Here is a 16,661-nt window from a genome sequence, read left to right on the forward strand (position 1 = left end):
TAAGTATATTTTCTGACAATACTAGTGCAATTAATATCTCCAAGAATCCAGTTTTACATTCTAGAACCAAGCACTTTGAGCTTAAGTATCATTTCTTAAGGGAAAAGGTTCATAACAAAGAGATAGCACTGGAACATGTTTCCAGTAAGGAGCAGTTAGTAGACATATTCACCAAGCCTCTCCCAAAGACTACATTTATGCACTTAAGAGGTGAATTAGGGGTGTTGCCTCTTCAGGAGGTAAACTAAAAGCATATGCTCCACATCAGTCAGGTAGTGCATAGTCAAATTTATTTTGGATTGATGTGTTGAAGGATGCTACTCCTCAGGGGGAGCAACATAATGGAATAGGGAAGCTTGTGCCTCCACTTTGGCATTGTTGTCAAAGGGGGAGAAGATGTGAAGCGGAGAAGATATCTGCAGAAATTGGGGGAGAAGATGTGAAGCAGAGAGATATCTTTGTATGTTGCCATCAATGCCAAAGGGGGAGATTGCTGGAATTATGTGAACCGGTATGAGGATATAATGACATTGTATGTTGTCATTGATGTCAATATACTGAAGAGGTGAGAACTGACATAACACTATGAACCGACATTTGTGCCAAAGTGAAGCGGTGTGCTTGTTCAATGTGAACCAGCATATGGTTATGGGAACTGACACATGGAAGCGTTGTATGACTACCGGTTGGTAGTCTCAACTTTAGGGTTTTCAGTTGAAGTGCTTCAAGCCTGTGTGGCTCAACTGGTGACATTGTGTGATGAGTTAGCATTGTAATGAAGAACAGATCATGTTGCCACATTAGCCTTATGCGCGTGAAGGATCTTGCATGAAGGAGATTGTTCCTATCTACCTCGGGAATGTGCGAAGTCTATAAAATGGTGATAACGTATGATGGCTATCAGCCGCCATGAAATTGGTGAAAATGGACAATGGAGAATGTCTTGAGATTGGATCAAGACTGTTGCAATTAATGGAGTATTCTCAATGGTCAGGATTGAACTATTTGAATTCCTTAACCTAACAAGTTTAGGGTTTAGGGTTTATGCTACTAACCTATCTGTTTTCCTATAAGGTCGATGTGGCGTCTCTTTCAGATGTTGTTGGCAAAAGTTGTGTGTGTATCCAAGAGAAGGGATACATGATTCTTGCCAGACCAAAAGAAGAGAAGTGATACCTATAGAGTGTAAGTGCAGAAGGTGAAGAGGAGCTTAAGCGAATCTGCATTGGCATTGAGTTTTGTTACCAGATCATTGTAATACCCATTGATCTCTAACCACCTCAACAGTTGGAAAATACCTTAACAGGGTATCCTTAACTAGCTTGCTATAAATCCTTTAACAAGGTAATTCAAAGCTATTGAGTTCAAAATCCTTTAGCTATTGAGTTCTTAAAATCCTCTAACAAGGTAATCTTTAACAGGGTTTAACCCTTAACCGGGTATTGTAGCCATCCCTTAACCGGGTGATCTTTAACAGGATCGGTTCCTAGCAGAACCTATTGTAATGTCTCTAACCGAACAAGGCTCCTAACAGAGCGGACTTCTAAAGAGTTCAAAAATAGCTTGTGGGTATTCATCCCCACCATGGTTTTTCCCAGTTGGGTTTCCACGTGAAAAATATGTGTGTCATGTGTGATGCTTTTATCTTGTAATGCTTTCCTATTGTCTGTCAAGCATATGATGGTTCTGTGTTTTATGCCTATCAATAAAACATGTTGAACTAGCTGTTATTATGATCTAATGATAGATTACCTGTTTATGCATTAGGGTGAAATGGTAGTGTAGTCTTGAGTTGAGTGAAAAGCTAAGTGAGTAACCGATTAATGCTTGTCAAAGTCCTTCTTAGCTTTACCGGTTGCACTCTATTTCAAACCGGTGTCATTGCTTGCCAGTCATTTGAAGTGTCTACTGTCAAACTGATTTAGGACTGTATTTTTGTCTGTACTGATTCACCCCCCCCTCTCAGTACCAGGTTAGTACTATTTGTTCATCATTGAGTTATCAGTTATCCACCTGCACCATTTGCCAGTAACCTCAGACTGAGATAAAATGTCCTTAACAACTGCATGTGGGACATAAGGAACTATTTTTGCATTTACCAAATATGGTCTAAATGCTTTTATTGCCTTAGCTAGAGAATATGCTTGCTTCTCCATGATTTCATATTTCAACTTAGCAGCTTGTAGGGATTTTCTATAAAAAGCAGTTGGGTGTTCATATCCCTCATCATCTTTCTGAAGCAGAACTTTTGCTACTGTATGATAAGAAGCAAAGGAAAATAATGAGAAAGGCTTACTATAATCAGGGGATTTCAACATAGGTGCCTCCTGAATAGCCTTCTTAACCTTATCAAAAACTTGTGCAGACTCTTCATTCCAAGCAAACTTTGCATCCTTCTTTAGTAATTTGACAATAGGTTTCACAATTTCAGCAAAGTTAGAAATAAATCTTCTAACAAAATTTACCTTGCCCAAAAAGGACTGAATTCCTTTGACATTCTTTGGCTTAGGTACATTATTTATAGCCACAATCCTTTCAGGGTCTATCCTAACTCCTTCTTTGGAGACAATATTCCCAAGTAACTTCCCTTCAGTGACTGCAAAATGGCATTTCTTTGGGTTCAATGACACACCAAACTCCAGGGCCTTATAAAAAACCTTTTCCAAATGACCACAATGATCATCTTCTTTCTTAGAGAAGCATGTTAAATCATCCTGGTAAACTACCATTATGATGTTAATAAATTCTTTAAAAGCCACATCCATCACTCTCTGAAAGGTAGCTCTGGCATTCTTGAGGCCAAATGGCATTCTCACATAAACATATGTCCCCCAAGGAGTAGTAAAGGCATTCTTAAACTGTTCGGACTCTTTCACTAATACTTGATTGTATCCTGAGAACCCATCCATCATGGACAACAAGTCACACCTAGTTACTCTTTGCAACATAGCCTCCATATTTGGAGAAGAATAGTTATCTTTCAATGAGGCAATATTCAAATTTCTAAAATCAACACAAAGTCGTATGTCCCCATTCTTCTTCCTAACTAGGACTAAGTTGGACACCCATGTGGAATGTCTTATAGGCTTAATAATCCTCTCTTCTCTCATTTTGGTTAACTCTTGTTGCATCTTAGTCTCCAAAAGGGGGTTGATAGGTCTTTGCTTCTATCGAAAAGTCTTAGCATCTGGATGCAAAGGAATTTCATGTTGAAATAGATCTTGTCTATACACCTTCAGGTCCTCATAAGACCAAGAAAAAACATGTTTATACTTCTGTAATAATTTAATGAGGTTGGCTTTAATGTGAGGAGCCAAGTTCTTCCCAATGTATACCAACTTAGGGGGTGATTCTGTCCCTAAGTTCACTTCTTCCAACTCCTCTAATCTGGTGGTTGCCTTTTGATGCAAATGACTATCATTATAACTAAACATACCTTCCAACTCAACCAGTCCTTTAGGTATTTCATTGGTTTCTAGCTGAACTATATCATTCCCAAATACAGTCTCTTGATCATCTACCACCTCTACCAATGCATTACAGTCGATCTTCTGTCCATCATACTCATTAGTGCATTGTACAAATCTCATTATGTCATCATCATCTTGAAATACCTGCCAGTTATACACATTATCTAGAATAGCAGGTCTGGCTTTAATCTCAAGTAGATACATCGGTCGATGTTACATCATCATTTCTCAATGCAACATTAGCCAAGAAGTCTGGAATGATATTTTTAGATCTTTTGACCCAGTCAATAGAAAATGCATTAAAATACTCAATTACATCCCACACAACATGTTTGTACCTTTTCAAACGGTCATTTTTTGATGCATATCTTGACCTTATCTAGCAAACTACTAGTTCTGAATCCCCAAATACTTTTAACAACTGAATGCCATGTTTCTTAGTAATTTCCAGCCCCAATAATAAGGCCTCATATTCAGCTATGTTGTTTGTACATTTGAAAGCCAATAGAAAAGAATACTTGAAAGTGATACCTGATGGAGACACAAAAAGTACTCCTACTCCAGACCCTTCTTTCAAGCAAGCTCCATCAAAGTACATATGCCACACGCCTTCTTGTTGAGATTCCAATTCATTGACAATGGGATCGGTATTTTTTAATTGAGGTTAAATTGGTTGTACTCTGAAATTGTCAAGGTCTACATCAATCATACAATTCAACATATCAAGGTCTATCTTCTTAATTACCCTAGGAGCACATGGTTCTCTATATAACTTAACCTGGCTTCCATTTACTAGGATTGTTGCATATGAAAGATCTAATTATGCGTTTCCTCCAACTGCTGTAGCCCATTATCTGGATAATAGCATGCCATAATGGGGTTTTGTGTCAGTTACTATGACATCCATCTTATAAGTTGCTTCAGGAAATGCTGCTATCTTTACCTCTACATTCCTCACTGTACCTACCACAGGTACTTCTCTATTGTCCATGACATAGAATTTCCCATACACAGTACTCGCTGATAATCCCAATTCTTTCTTGACACCATATGACATCACATTCACAGTAGCACTAGAGTCTATCATACAATTTTTAATCAGCCTATTATTGACTAATAAGGTTACATAAAATGGATCAACCTGGGAAGGTTCTTGAGTAATTGTTGTTCCGACATATATCTCTAGAGTTTGTTGCTCCTGATCCTTTTCATCTTTCTTGGTATCTACAGGTGAAGATGCATTATTATCTAATATATTAGAAAATAAAGAAAGAGCAACTTCTCTATGCTCTTTTATTTTCAACAGTTCTACCAATGGCACTATAACTTTCATTTGGGTTAAAGCCTGAGTCATATCAAATGTGGAGTTAATGATTGACTTAGTATCTGTTTTAACCTTTTCTATTTTTGGTTGGCTTGCCTTTTTAGTTGTAGCAGTCCCTTGAAAAGTGCCAGTAGTATTGTTATCTACATTCTTTTCCACATCTTTGGATTTGTCTTCTTTTGTAGGGTCATCTTTGGGTGAAGCGTTACTTCCTACCATCTTTTTCTGAGACACTTCTTTCATGAACATAGAAGTAGGCTCCCCATAATCTCCATCCCTTTTGTTGCTTCTCAAATTGTAGTTATGTTTGGCTTTGGCTATATCAGCCTTAGTGAGATTTTTGACCTCTTCTTCACTGGGCCTTCTGAGATGAACTTCTTCATCCTCGATTGTCACCGCATTCAAAGTGGGGTGCCAGTCAATTGTTAGCTGACCTTGATAACCTTCATTGTCACTCAGTACATCATACCCGCTAGCTTCACCTTTTGAGGACTCATCATCACTTTTAACAATGGTTTCAAACATATTAACAATAGGCCTATCCTCATTCTGAAATCTCAACTCACCATCACCCTTCATAGATTCATTTAATGCCTGGGCCACAACACACTGATAAGGAGAATGTGGCCCATCACAAGCTATACACCAGGGAGTATTTTCCCTATTATGCACATTCCCACCTTTCAAGGGGTCAGGTGTATCTTGGTTATGTGTGTTCTTGGGCTTATCTTGGATAGGTTTACCATCCTTCCAAGTGGTATTATATGGCATGTCATGTAGTCTAGGATGCCTATCTTGCCAATTGTAGTGAGGTTTGTCATTTTTACTCACTTTGGCAGTAAGATCTTTCATGGCAATCATAAGCTTTTCAATTTTTTTCTCTTCCTTAGGAGCTTTATTTTGTTGAGGCTTTGGTGTTGGCATTTTTGATGATTATGTTGTGATTGTCATTGATGGACACACACTTGCATTGAGATCAGTTTTGTATGAATAAGTTAAAGCTCGACCGATACTTGTTCCAACCGGTATGATGCATTATAGTCCTTAGACTATTGGTGTTTTGCAGAAAGTGTTTACTGATCTAAAGAAGTATGTTGACCCCAAGTGGTTCGAGGATCTCAAGCAGTACAAAGGATCAAAGCAGTAGAACACATATTTCCCAGTCTTCATTTTTGTCAAACCGGCAACCGGTATTTTGTATGAAATGGTAATACTCTGTGATGAGTTACCAACCGGCATTTTGTGATGAGTTACCATCCACCGATTGTTTGACGGTGCCGACACTTCAATGGTGATTTTTGTGTCGTGTTATAGAATATGTCTAGATGCATTGAACCTAGGAAATTGTATTGTAATCCTATTGGACCGACATGAAATCAGATTCCTTTAAAAGGACATCATGTCTAGGGTTTTAGGGTGTTGCTAGGTTCTAAGGTGGCTGATGAGTTAGAGAGAGTATGAATGTGTAGAAGACTGAAGTAATGCTAGAATGCATTAGGAACGAGATATCAAGGATCTAACCAAGCAATCTGTGCTATTAGCTAGATCACTCACTTGTTGATTACTCACATCTTTGACAAGTTTGAAGCCCTTAACCGGGTAGGCCCAAAAACCTTTTGTAAATCCTCTAACAAGGTGGTTCACATCTGTGGATCTAAAATCCTCTAGCAAGGTAGTATTTAATCAGACTTATCTCCTAACAGAGATTGAGATTCTTAACAGGATATATTCTGGTAAAGAACATTGTATGACCTTAACCGGTCTGGTTCCTATTCTGCAGATAGTTACTTGTGAGTTCCATCTCACCGTGGTTTTTCCCATTTGGGTTTCCATGTCAAAATCTCTTGTGTTATGGTGTTTTTGCTTCTGTGGGTGAATCCATTATTTGCTATTTGGTTTGTATGTGTGCTAACTACTTTGTCTGCTATATTGTTTTACCGGTTTACTGTTAATCTAGAAAAGTGTTTAAGTACATTGATTTTTGGCATACTAATTCACCCCCCCCTCTTAGTATTCATCAATTGGTATCAAAGCCTACCTTTCTATAAGTTTAACCACTTGGAAAGAGATATGGGGGAATACACATTGAGGGAACTTACTCATCAGCTCACTCAGTTTGAGAAAGCCTATGATGATCTTATGGTCAAATTTAAGGTATCTCAAGAAAAAAGGAGAGAACATGCTGAAAAGTTGATGGAGCTATCTGAAAATAGTTCTTCTAATGAAGTGGACATGGAAGCCCTGATTCAAGAAGTAGAAAAGCTGAATTAATCCAGTTCCAACTTGAGAAAAGAATTGGAAGGACTGATTATTCGAATGTGCCAAGAGCTTGAGAACCAGAGGAAAGCTGAAGATCTAGTCAAAGACAAAGATCATGAAAAATCCAAGCTAAAGCAAGAGATCAGTGCCCTAACTGCTCAACTCCATGCGAGCAAAGTGGAAAAGGAAGACATGCAAGGAGAACTGAACATTACCATCTCTAAGAATGAAAACCCGATGGAAACAAATGCTTCTATTTCCAAAGAACTCTCTGAGTCAAAAGAAATACTTGCTAAGTTCAACAAGAGTACTGTTAAGCTAGAGCAAAAGCTTGAATTTGCCAAACTTGTCAAGAATACTGATGGACTTGGTTATTCCGGTCATGAGGAAGGTGAAACCTCTGGTACAAATGCTGGAGCATCAAAGAAACAACCAACATCAAAGGATAAAGGTAAGCAAAAGTTTAAACCTGTTTGCTTTAACTGTCTCATAGAAGGACATACTATCAATGTGTGTAGGAGTAAGGCTTACAATAATTTTCCTTATTTTCTAAATGATAAGCCTAGATCCTATAGATTCAATGGTAACTATTATGCATGCAACAAGTTTGGGCATAGAGCATTTGAATGCAGGTCTGTTATGAACAACACTGGAAGATATCCTAAGAGGACTCAAGGAGTTGGTCCGGAACCTTTTGTGAACTGAAATCACAACCGGTTTAATACCTTTAATCATCAGTCAAGAAGTAGTGGCTATCAAGCAGCAACCAGATGGAGAGAAAACTATTTGATCTATCATGGTCATGGTCACATAGTTGCAACGTGTAGGAGGAAGAATGGTAACATGAATAATGGACCTTGGAGAGCACCTGGAATGGTCTGCTATCATTGCAAAAAAATGGGTCACATTGCTAGATTCTACAGAACAAGAAAGAACATATCGGATGACATATCAGTCACTCTAAAAGGAAAGATTGATATTGACACTATTCAAGCAGATATGAACAAAACCTGGAAGAAGAAACTAGGAGTGTTGCAAGAAGAATCGGTTTCTGTACCTAGTGTGGAAATATCAGAACCGGTAAACTAACCATCAGAAAAGCTTAGGGGGAGCAAACGGTGAAACACTACAAACCCCCAGTTTACACTGGTAAAAGACCTTAACCGATATGTGATACCTGTCATTTGGTAGAAGACCGGAAATGGTAACAGGCAAATTAGGGTTTATGCCCTAATGGTGGAGCATTTATTATGGTAGGTGAGGAATATGTTTAAAAGGAATTTTCAAATAATTTCTCACTATCATTTTTTGAGTGAAGAAGTTTTTCAAGTGCAGAGTGAAGAAAAAGTGATTTGTGTTGCGATTCAAAGAAATCTCGAAACCCTGAAGAAGATTCAGAAGTAAATATCAAACGGTCAAAAGAAGAACTCAAAGCGGTGATTCAACAACCGACGAAGTGGAAGGTGAAGTGGAATTTGTAAGCCCTAAATTCTCAATTTTCGAAAGGTATTTCTCAAGTTTTCTATTTTGTCATGGCTTTCGCATCTCATGATAGTTCTAGTGCAACTGTCGATTCTATGGATTTCATACAAAAGAAAATCGAAATATAATGCCTTGTCTCAAGTACCGGTTGGTGTTATAGTAGAAGAAGGGATTTTTGATTACATAGACTGCAAGATCGAAGACCTAGGGTCTCTTGTGATCCATTCTCGGCTAGGTCTATTTTGTGGGAAGGATAAAAAGATCAAACCGAAGTATAGCATCTTGGAGAAGAAGAAGCTTCACAATGCGGTTTACTTCCCTAAGGATTTCACAGATGACCACATTCGGATCATTCTAAGCAGATTTCATGGTGACAAGATGTATCTTGAGAGAACACATGATATCACACCACAAGCTATTCAAGCCATCACCGGTTTCTACAATACAGGGGAAGTGCTAGCCCTAAGGAAGGTTAGCAAGACTGAAATTTCCAAGTTCACTGATTCAGTGAATGACTCACGTGGCATGACCGTCAACTCAATCAAGGATGATCTGGTCAAGTATGCCTGCATGGTGATAGGCTACTAGACCTTCTCTACCAGCATAATTAATTCTATCTCTATTGCAGCGGTAAATGCCGCTTATTGGATGATCAAAGAAGATGCATTGTTTGATCTGTGCACCTGTATGCAAAGACAACTTATGTTGAATCTTAAGTCAATCAAATAGAATAATGCACTAAGATTCAAGTTTGGACAACTACTGGTAGGGTTATTCTTCTAATTCCAAGGTTATTTCCCAAGAGTTGGAGATATTTAGTGGTCTGCTAACCAACCGGTTACCAACCAGATCAAAGAGAGCCTGCAAGTAGTTGGAACTGGTTACACTGATGTTCTAAATAGGTACTTTGATGAGTTCAGAAGCAAGATGAGCCTAAGGATGAGGATATCCAGTGACATTGTTAAGAAATATGAAGAGGACATCTGCTTTATCATCAAAGTGGATGAATGCATAATGGAGGTTGTTGAGCCTAGACAGGAAGAAGTAGAGCCCATGGGATATGAGGTGATGTATGATATGTTGGATGGGTATTCTTCTACCCTAATCGCCTCACCTCTTGATCCCAAGGCAAAGAGAAATGACACCTATCTGGAAAGGGTTGCACCGATTGTAGAACCTCCTGAAAAGAAAGGAAAGGCAGTGCCTTCGGCATCGACACCGATTACTGCAACCAGTCCCAAAGTGACCAAGCGGTCACCTGCAAAGAAGAAACTAGAACTGACACCTGAGAAAGTCTTTGAGAGGAAGAGGAAGCCAAGGAATAACTCACCAGACTCAGAAGAAACTCTATCTGAGGAAAAACCCAAGAAGACAAGACAAGCAAAGAAAAAGACAAAGAATGAACCGACATCATCGGCACCGGTAAATATTGACATTTCTTCCTACAAACCTTTGACACATTGTCAAAGAACTATCAAAAATATTAGGAGAAAAGTGCTAAATGATTTGATTGATTGTTTTGATGATTTCAATGATGATGAAAAGGAAGCAGTTGAACAAGAAATCATTAAGTATTTATGTGTTAATGATCGGTCGCCTTCAGAAATTAGATCTGAGATACCAAATTCTTTGTATAATTCCTTAGACAATAAATGGCGCATTGCCATAGAAAAGGAACAAGAAATGAGAGAGAAAATTTTTGCTCAACATTTTCCTAATGTATCAAATTCAGAACTTTTCAAAGTTATGAATAAATACAAAGGCCTCTTCTTCATGAGAAGAAGAAGACTCCTGTTACTAGAAGGAAAAGGTCAAGAAGTGATCAAGAATACACATACTCTTTCTTAAGAAGCTCTTAAGATGCATCAAGTGGCTGAAGCCAACAAGAAGGCTGAGCAAGAACCGGCAATAACAAAACTGAATGAAGTGTTTGATAATGAAGGCAACCCGGTTACTGAACCCATAGACACTATTGATGTCAATTCTCTGGATGTAGAGGATGTTGCTCAGGGTACACCATCAGAAGCAACAGGACTGGAGAAGCAGGCTAAACAAGTAGAAAATCAAAAGGAAGCAGAGGACAAAAATGAGGAAGCAAAGAAGCAAGTGAAGAAGAAGAAAGCAAATGAGGATAAAGAAGAGGAGAAGGAGAAGAAGAAGGATGAAGAGGAGAAGAAGAAGAATGAAGAAGAAAAGAAGCGGAAAGATGAAGAAAAGAAAAAGGAAGAGGAGAAGAAGTAATAGGAAGAGGAGCAGAAGAAAAAGGACGAAGAAGAAGAGAAGTAGAGGAAAGAAGAGAAAAGGAAAACAAAAGAAGAGGAAAAGAAAAAGATAGAAGAGGAAAAGTTAAGAGCTACAGAGAAAGAAGAAGTGGCAAAAAGCGCTCAGATGGAGACTCCAAAGGCAAATGGTAGTCAAGCCAAACCGGCTAACCTCACCAGTCCTATTGACCTCTAGTCTGCAAACAAAATGGAGCTACTACAGAGCTTTAAGGTTTCTCAAGAATGCCTTGAAGTGTTAAGGAGGAAGAAGGAGAAATATGTGATCCAAGCTGCGGTGGAAACTCTTACCAGTTTGTTACCTGGCACAAATCTCCCCAATACTGATTCATCATTGGCCCAATTAAAGCTCCTATGCACCATCATGGATGATCAGGTGTAGAGCCTAGAAGAGGTAGTAGAGGCAAATGCCAAGAAAGAGCATCAAAAAGCTCTCAACATTTCCCTGGTGAAGAAGCTAAATGAGCTCCGGTCCGATCTGCAAAAAGAACAAAAAGACATAAGGAATGCTCTAGATGAGAGGAATCTACTTCTGAGTAAGATTTGCCAACCCCATCTCTTCTGTGATGATGTGCTTGTACAGAAGCAAAAGCTACAAATTGACTTGTAGCTATATATGAGCACCTTCAAGCTGTCGTATGACTCTTTTACAGCTTATGAGCAAACCATTCACCAGTTTCATATCTAGTCTGCCAAAATAGAGTTGGAAATCATCAACTAGACTCGAGATTTGTAGGAACTCCAACTAATTCTACTCCCACGCCTGCAGATACTTCAAAAATGTTATCTCAATCTGGATGCCTTAACGGTAACTCAAGAGATGAGCACAATTGACACCATGGAAGTTCAGGTCTCCCAGATGCAGACAAAGAAAGAAGTGGCTACCTCCCTACTTGAGTCCTGGTCCTTATCTATGAAATAGTTTTTGTAGGACTTCAAATCAGTTTTTGACAAGTTTTATTCTTTATTGTCATAAACTCTTATTCTTTTAATACTAATGAAACTGGGGTTGGTCTGTAATATTTTGTTGTCATTGTTAGCAAAGGGGGAGAAGTATAAATTTTGAATGTTTTGATGTATACTTTCATGTTATTTCTGTTAAGAAGTAGTATACATTGTATTTTCTGCAAAAAAGATAGTATATATGCCTAGGGGGAGTAATTTTGATTATGGCATATTTTTGTTGTAAAACACTTGGGTGTCAAAATTTCCTAAGTGTTGCCATCAATGCCAAAGGGGGGATTGTTGGTATTTTTGATGATTATGTTGTGATTCTCATTGATGGACACACACTTGCGTTGAGATCACTTTTGTATGAATAAGTTAAAGCTCAACCGATACTTGTTCCAACCGGTATGATGCATTATAGTCCTTAGACTATCAGTGTTTTTGCAGATAGTGTTTACTGATCTGAAGTGGTATGTTGACCCCAAGTGGTTCAAGGATCTCAAGCGGTACAAAGGATCAAAGTGACAGAACACATATTTCCCAATCTTCATTTTTGTCAAACTGGCAACCGATATTTTGTATGAACCGGTAATACTCTGTGATGAGTTACCAACCAGCATTTTGTGATGAGTTACCAACCACCGATTGTTTGACGGTGCCGACACTTCAACGGTGCTTTTTGTGTCATGTTACAAAATATGTCTAGATGCATTGAACCTAGGAAATTGTATTGTAATCCTATTGGACTAACATGAAATCAGATTCCTTTAAAAGGACATCATGTTTAGGGTTTTAGGGTGTTGCTAGGTTCTAAGGTGGTTGGTGAGTTAGAGAGAGTATGAATGTGTAGAAGACTGAAGTAATGCTGGAATGCATTAGGAACGAGCTATCAAGGATCTAACCAAGCAATCTATGCTATTAGCTAGATCACTCACTTGTTGATTACTCACATCTTCGACAAGTCTGAAGCCCTTAACTAGGTAGGCCCAAAAGCCTTTTGTAAATCCTCTAACAAGGTGGTTCACATCTATGGATCTAAAATCCTCTAGCAAGGTAGTCTTTAATTGGACTTATCTCCTAATAGAGATTGAGATTCCTAAGTACATTGATTTTTGGCATACTAATTCACCCCCCTCCCCCTCTTAGTATTCATCATTTGGCTCTTGCCACAGTCTACCATCATTCCTCCTCCCCACTTTCCCAAATTCTTTCCTATTACTTTCTACATTTATAGCAATTCTAAAAGCATCTCTTAAACTATGTGGGTTTTTATCCCTAAGGATGTAAGCCATTTTAGGATCAAAAGCATTATAGTAAGTAAACACACATTTTCATCTAATCTCATCACTTGAAACAACCTGTGCATTGCCTTTTGAAACCTTGCATTGAAGTCTGTGACAACTTCATTATCAGACTTCCTGATGTTGTTGAATTCATTTAGCATAAAACTCACATTGGTTTTATCACCATATTTCTCTTGAATGCAGTTTTTAAATTCTTCTCAAGAACTGATGCTATTTATAAGTAAGCCTATGTACCAATCCCTTGCATCATCCACCAAAGACTGTACAAACAATTTCATGATAACATCTTTGTTAGCAATTTCATAATCATTTATCATATCATCGAAAGAATTTAAATTCTCTTCTATACTTACGACATTATTGCCAGCAAATTTTTGAAGCTTGTCCCTCAATTCAATAGGAACATGGTTTGGGTATCTCAAGATTCCCTCAAAGAAAAGTTGTCTATACAACTCCAAATTCATGGGTCTTCTCTGGAACTAGTTACCAGTAGGATTATTACCCATATTCATTCTCATATTAGTGCTATGAGTTAAAGGGACTTGGTTATTTTGATTTGTAATAGGAACTTGATCTACTAGAACAATACCCATAGGTAAAGTTGACTTAATTTTCACTGTAGATGTGAGACATGCTGAGGTGGTGGCTTATTTGGGTCTATTGAAGGAAAGATGATAGGAGGGGCCTTTAAGTAATCAATTTTTATTTTGACTTCTTTATTGGTTGCTTCTAATTCATCTCTCTCCAATTCCCTTTGCAAATCTTCCTTTTCTTTCCTCATTCTTTCTATCTCTATCTCATGTGGAGACAACCGATGAGAGATTTCTTTTGTAGTATTAGACCCAGACCCAATTTCCATGCACTTTTGTTTTCCTTTGTTAATGCTAATTCTAGTAGGCTGTGGGTCACTATGGACTTCTTGACCAGTTTGCACAACAATTTTATGTGCAGGGTTGGTCTTTGCTGTCAGGTTTTTCCCAATGACCGGACCTTCCTCCTCACTCTTGGTTTTCTCTTGGGTGGACAATTCAAGATCAACGATCTGCCTTAACAACCTATCTCTCTTAATCTATTTAGCCTTAATTTTATTTTCTTTATTTATTTCCTTTTGTGCTCATAGAGAGATCAATTGGTGAACTCTTCTATTAAGAGTCTCAATTTCTTGGGATACTTCATCTGGAGGATCTCTTTTAAATCTGACATATTGATTTGATCAATATCAATCAAACTAATATTCCCATCTACAGTCCTTGGTACAAAATCCATCTTAACATTAGAACTATTTCTATCCTTCCCAGATATACAAGCATAAGATATTCTCTGATTCAAAACTTGGACATCTTCATTATTACCAAACAAACCAGCATGAAAACCCAAGATGTCTTGCTCAGATTCATGGGAAGAAGAATTTGAATTTGCATATATGGGTCTTCCAGAAGACTTACCTGTGTCACTACTTTTATGTATCCAAGCAACATTAGATGGTTCATGTGCAACTGATCTTTTTTGGCCTTTTCGAGCCTGCTCAGTCAATCCCTCTAGCAATGTCTCTTGAGGATTTCTCCTCATGTATGACCTTGTGTTTTTTCCTCTTTTCATTTTACGTGTTTCTTTAGAATGACTTATGCTTATTCAAGAGCACTAGTTATTTTATGTCTGAGTCTCCACCCAAAATGGGAAAATAAGAAATTATTAAGCTCAACAAATCATTCGCAGGAGACAATAGAACGAGAGGAATCTTTAGAGAAAATAACAAAACACAGGGATAAAATGACCTACTACAAGGACCAAACACACATAGATCTAAACAAACTTTCAGTCAATACAAGCATTGATCTGCAATATAGATTTATACTATGACTCTCCCCAGCAGAGTCACCATTTTTGTTGTTCTCGATTTCTGATTTCCTTATCTTCTCTATAAGAATTTTCAAGCCTCTGTCACATATGGAGAGATCAAAAAGAAAATAGAAGTCTAAGATAACATACAACAAGGTTTATACAAAAAACCTTCTACACTTCAAGCTTATATCAAGCTTAGGTGGGTATACCTTTTGTGAATACTTTTCACAATTGTGACAGAAAATTCACAGAAAACCAGTGCCAACTTCTGCAAACCCTATCACCTTATACATAACCAAACATAAAGGAAAGATTCATATTCATTTTCAATTGATCTCCAAGAAGGTCATAAAACTCAACAAGCTATATCAGTACCTTATCCGAGCTTTAGAGTCACCTAGAACCAAATAAGAATTCTCAGTAGGAAACTCACAAACACATCATTACATTGACTTCATAAAATCTATACATGCCTTACATATATAAACTTTCACCTTATACTAGACCCAACCATCAAATTCAAGTAGAATTATTGATTACCGATGAGAAGAGTTAAGTGTATTTAATTTCCCTCCTTGAGAGAAACAACCTAAAACATTCTCGTAAATTGCCTTCCAATTCATTCAATTAAACAATCCTAAATTATCTAATCAAACCAGTAAACCAATCACACATACAAGAAGACAAACATGAGTAAGGGGTCAAAATGTTCTGATTTGTATATTAATGTCCTTCATCAAAATCTTACATAACTCTGAATGATTTCCAGAATATCGGAAAACCCTAATATATTTTGCCAGAGTTTCTTTACAAATTCTTGTGATGTCTTCTTCAATAGTCCTGGTATCCATTTATAATGATATGGATGTGACAAGCTTTGGACTTTCCTAGAAATAGTTTGTTATAACCCTAATTCCCTCTCAAAATAGGTTACAATCATTTTCATTCCTAACTCCCAGAGGGTTATTACAATGTTGCAACATCAATTGAATATTATTGAGCCTCCACTTCTTGCATCATATATTTGTCTTTCCATTCTTTAAACACGTCATCACTGGGCCAAGAGTAACTAACAATTTTCTTCTTCAACTTATTTAATCTTTTCTAAGTGTTCCTTAACTGCTTGACTTCTGCCTCCAAAAAACCATAATGTGACCTCATCTTTTCAATTTCTTCAATTGTTCAAATAAATAAAGATGTATCATCTGAATTGATAACCTCATTTATCTGTTGTGACAATTTATGGCCTAACTCACCTAGCCATATCTCTTCATCTTTTAACTTGCTTGTGCTAACAAAACCTTTAGGAAATAATTCAAATTTCTGGTCAGTATACTCTTTCCTATACAGGTTTTCTTTTCTTTCTAAACCAGCTCTTCCCTTTGCCAACCTAGCCATACCTCTCACCAACTCACGGGTGGATTTGATAGTAGCATCAACATCTGCCTCTTCATGGGATGAGCACATAAGTTCCAAATCCACTTTCCTAGCCATCCATTTATTTAGAATTGGCTCCAAAATAGACTTATCCTCATTTAAATAAGTCAACATGCTCAAAACTCTCTTCATGTATATATACACAATAGAAGCCCATACTATGTTAGCAAACTTCAAAATTGTGCCTTTGACCTCCTCATATTTACTCGCAAACATAGCCTGGGCCTGCTTCAATTTTTCCATTTCATCCTGGATAGCCTCAGTAGATTGGAAACTAGGATTCATAGGGGAAGGGGGAAACTCAATGATTGGAATA

The sequence above is a fragment of the Cryptomeria japonica genome, chromosome 11, assembly GCF_030272615.1.
Source record: "Cryptomeria japonica chromosome 11, Sugi_1.0, whole genome shotgun sequence".
Lineage (NCBI taxonomy): Eukaryota > Viridiplantae > Streptophyta > Pinopsida > Cupressales > Cupressaceae > Cryptomeria > Cryptomeria japonica.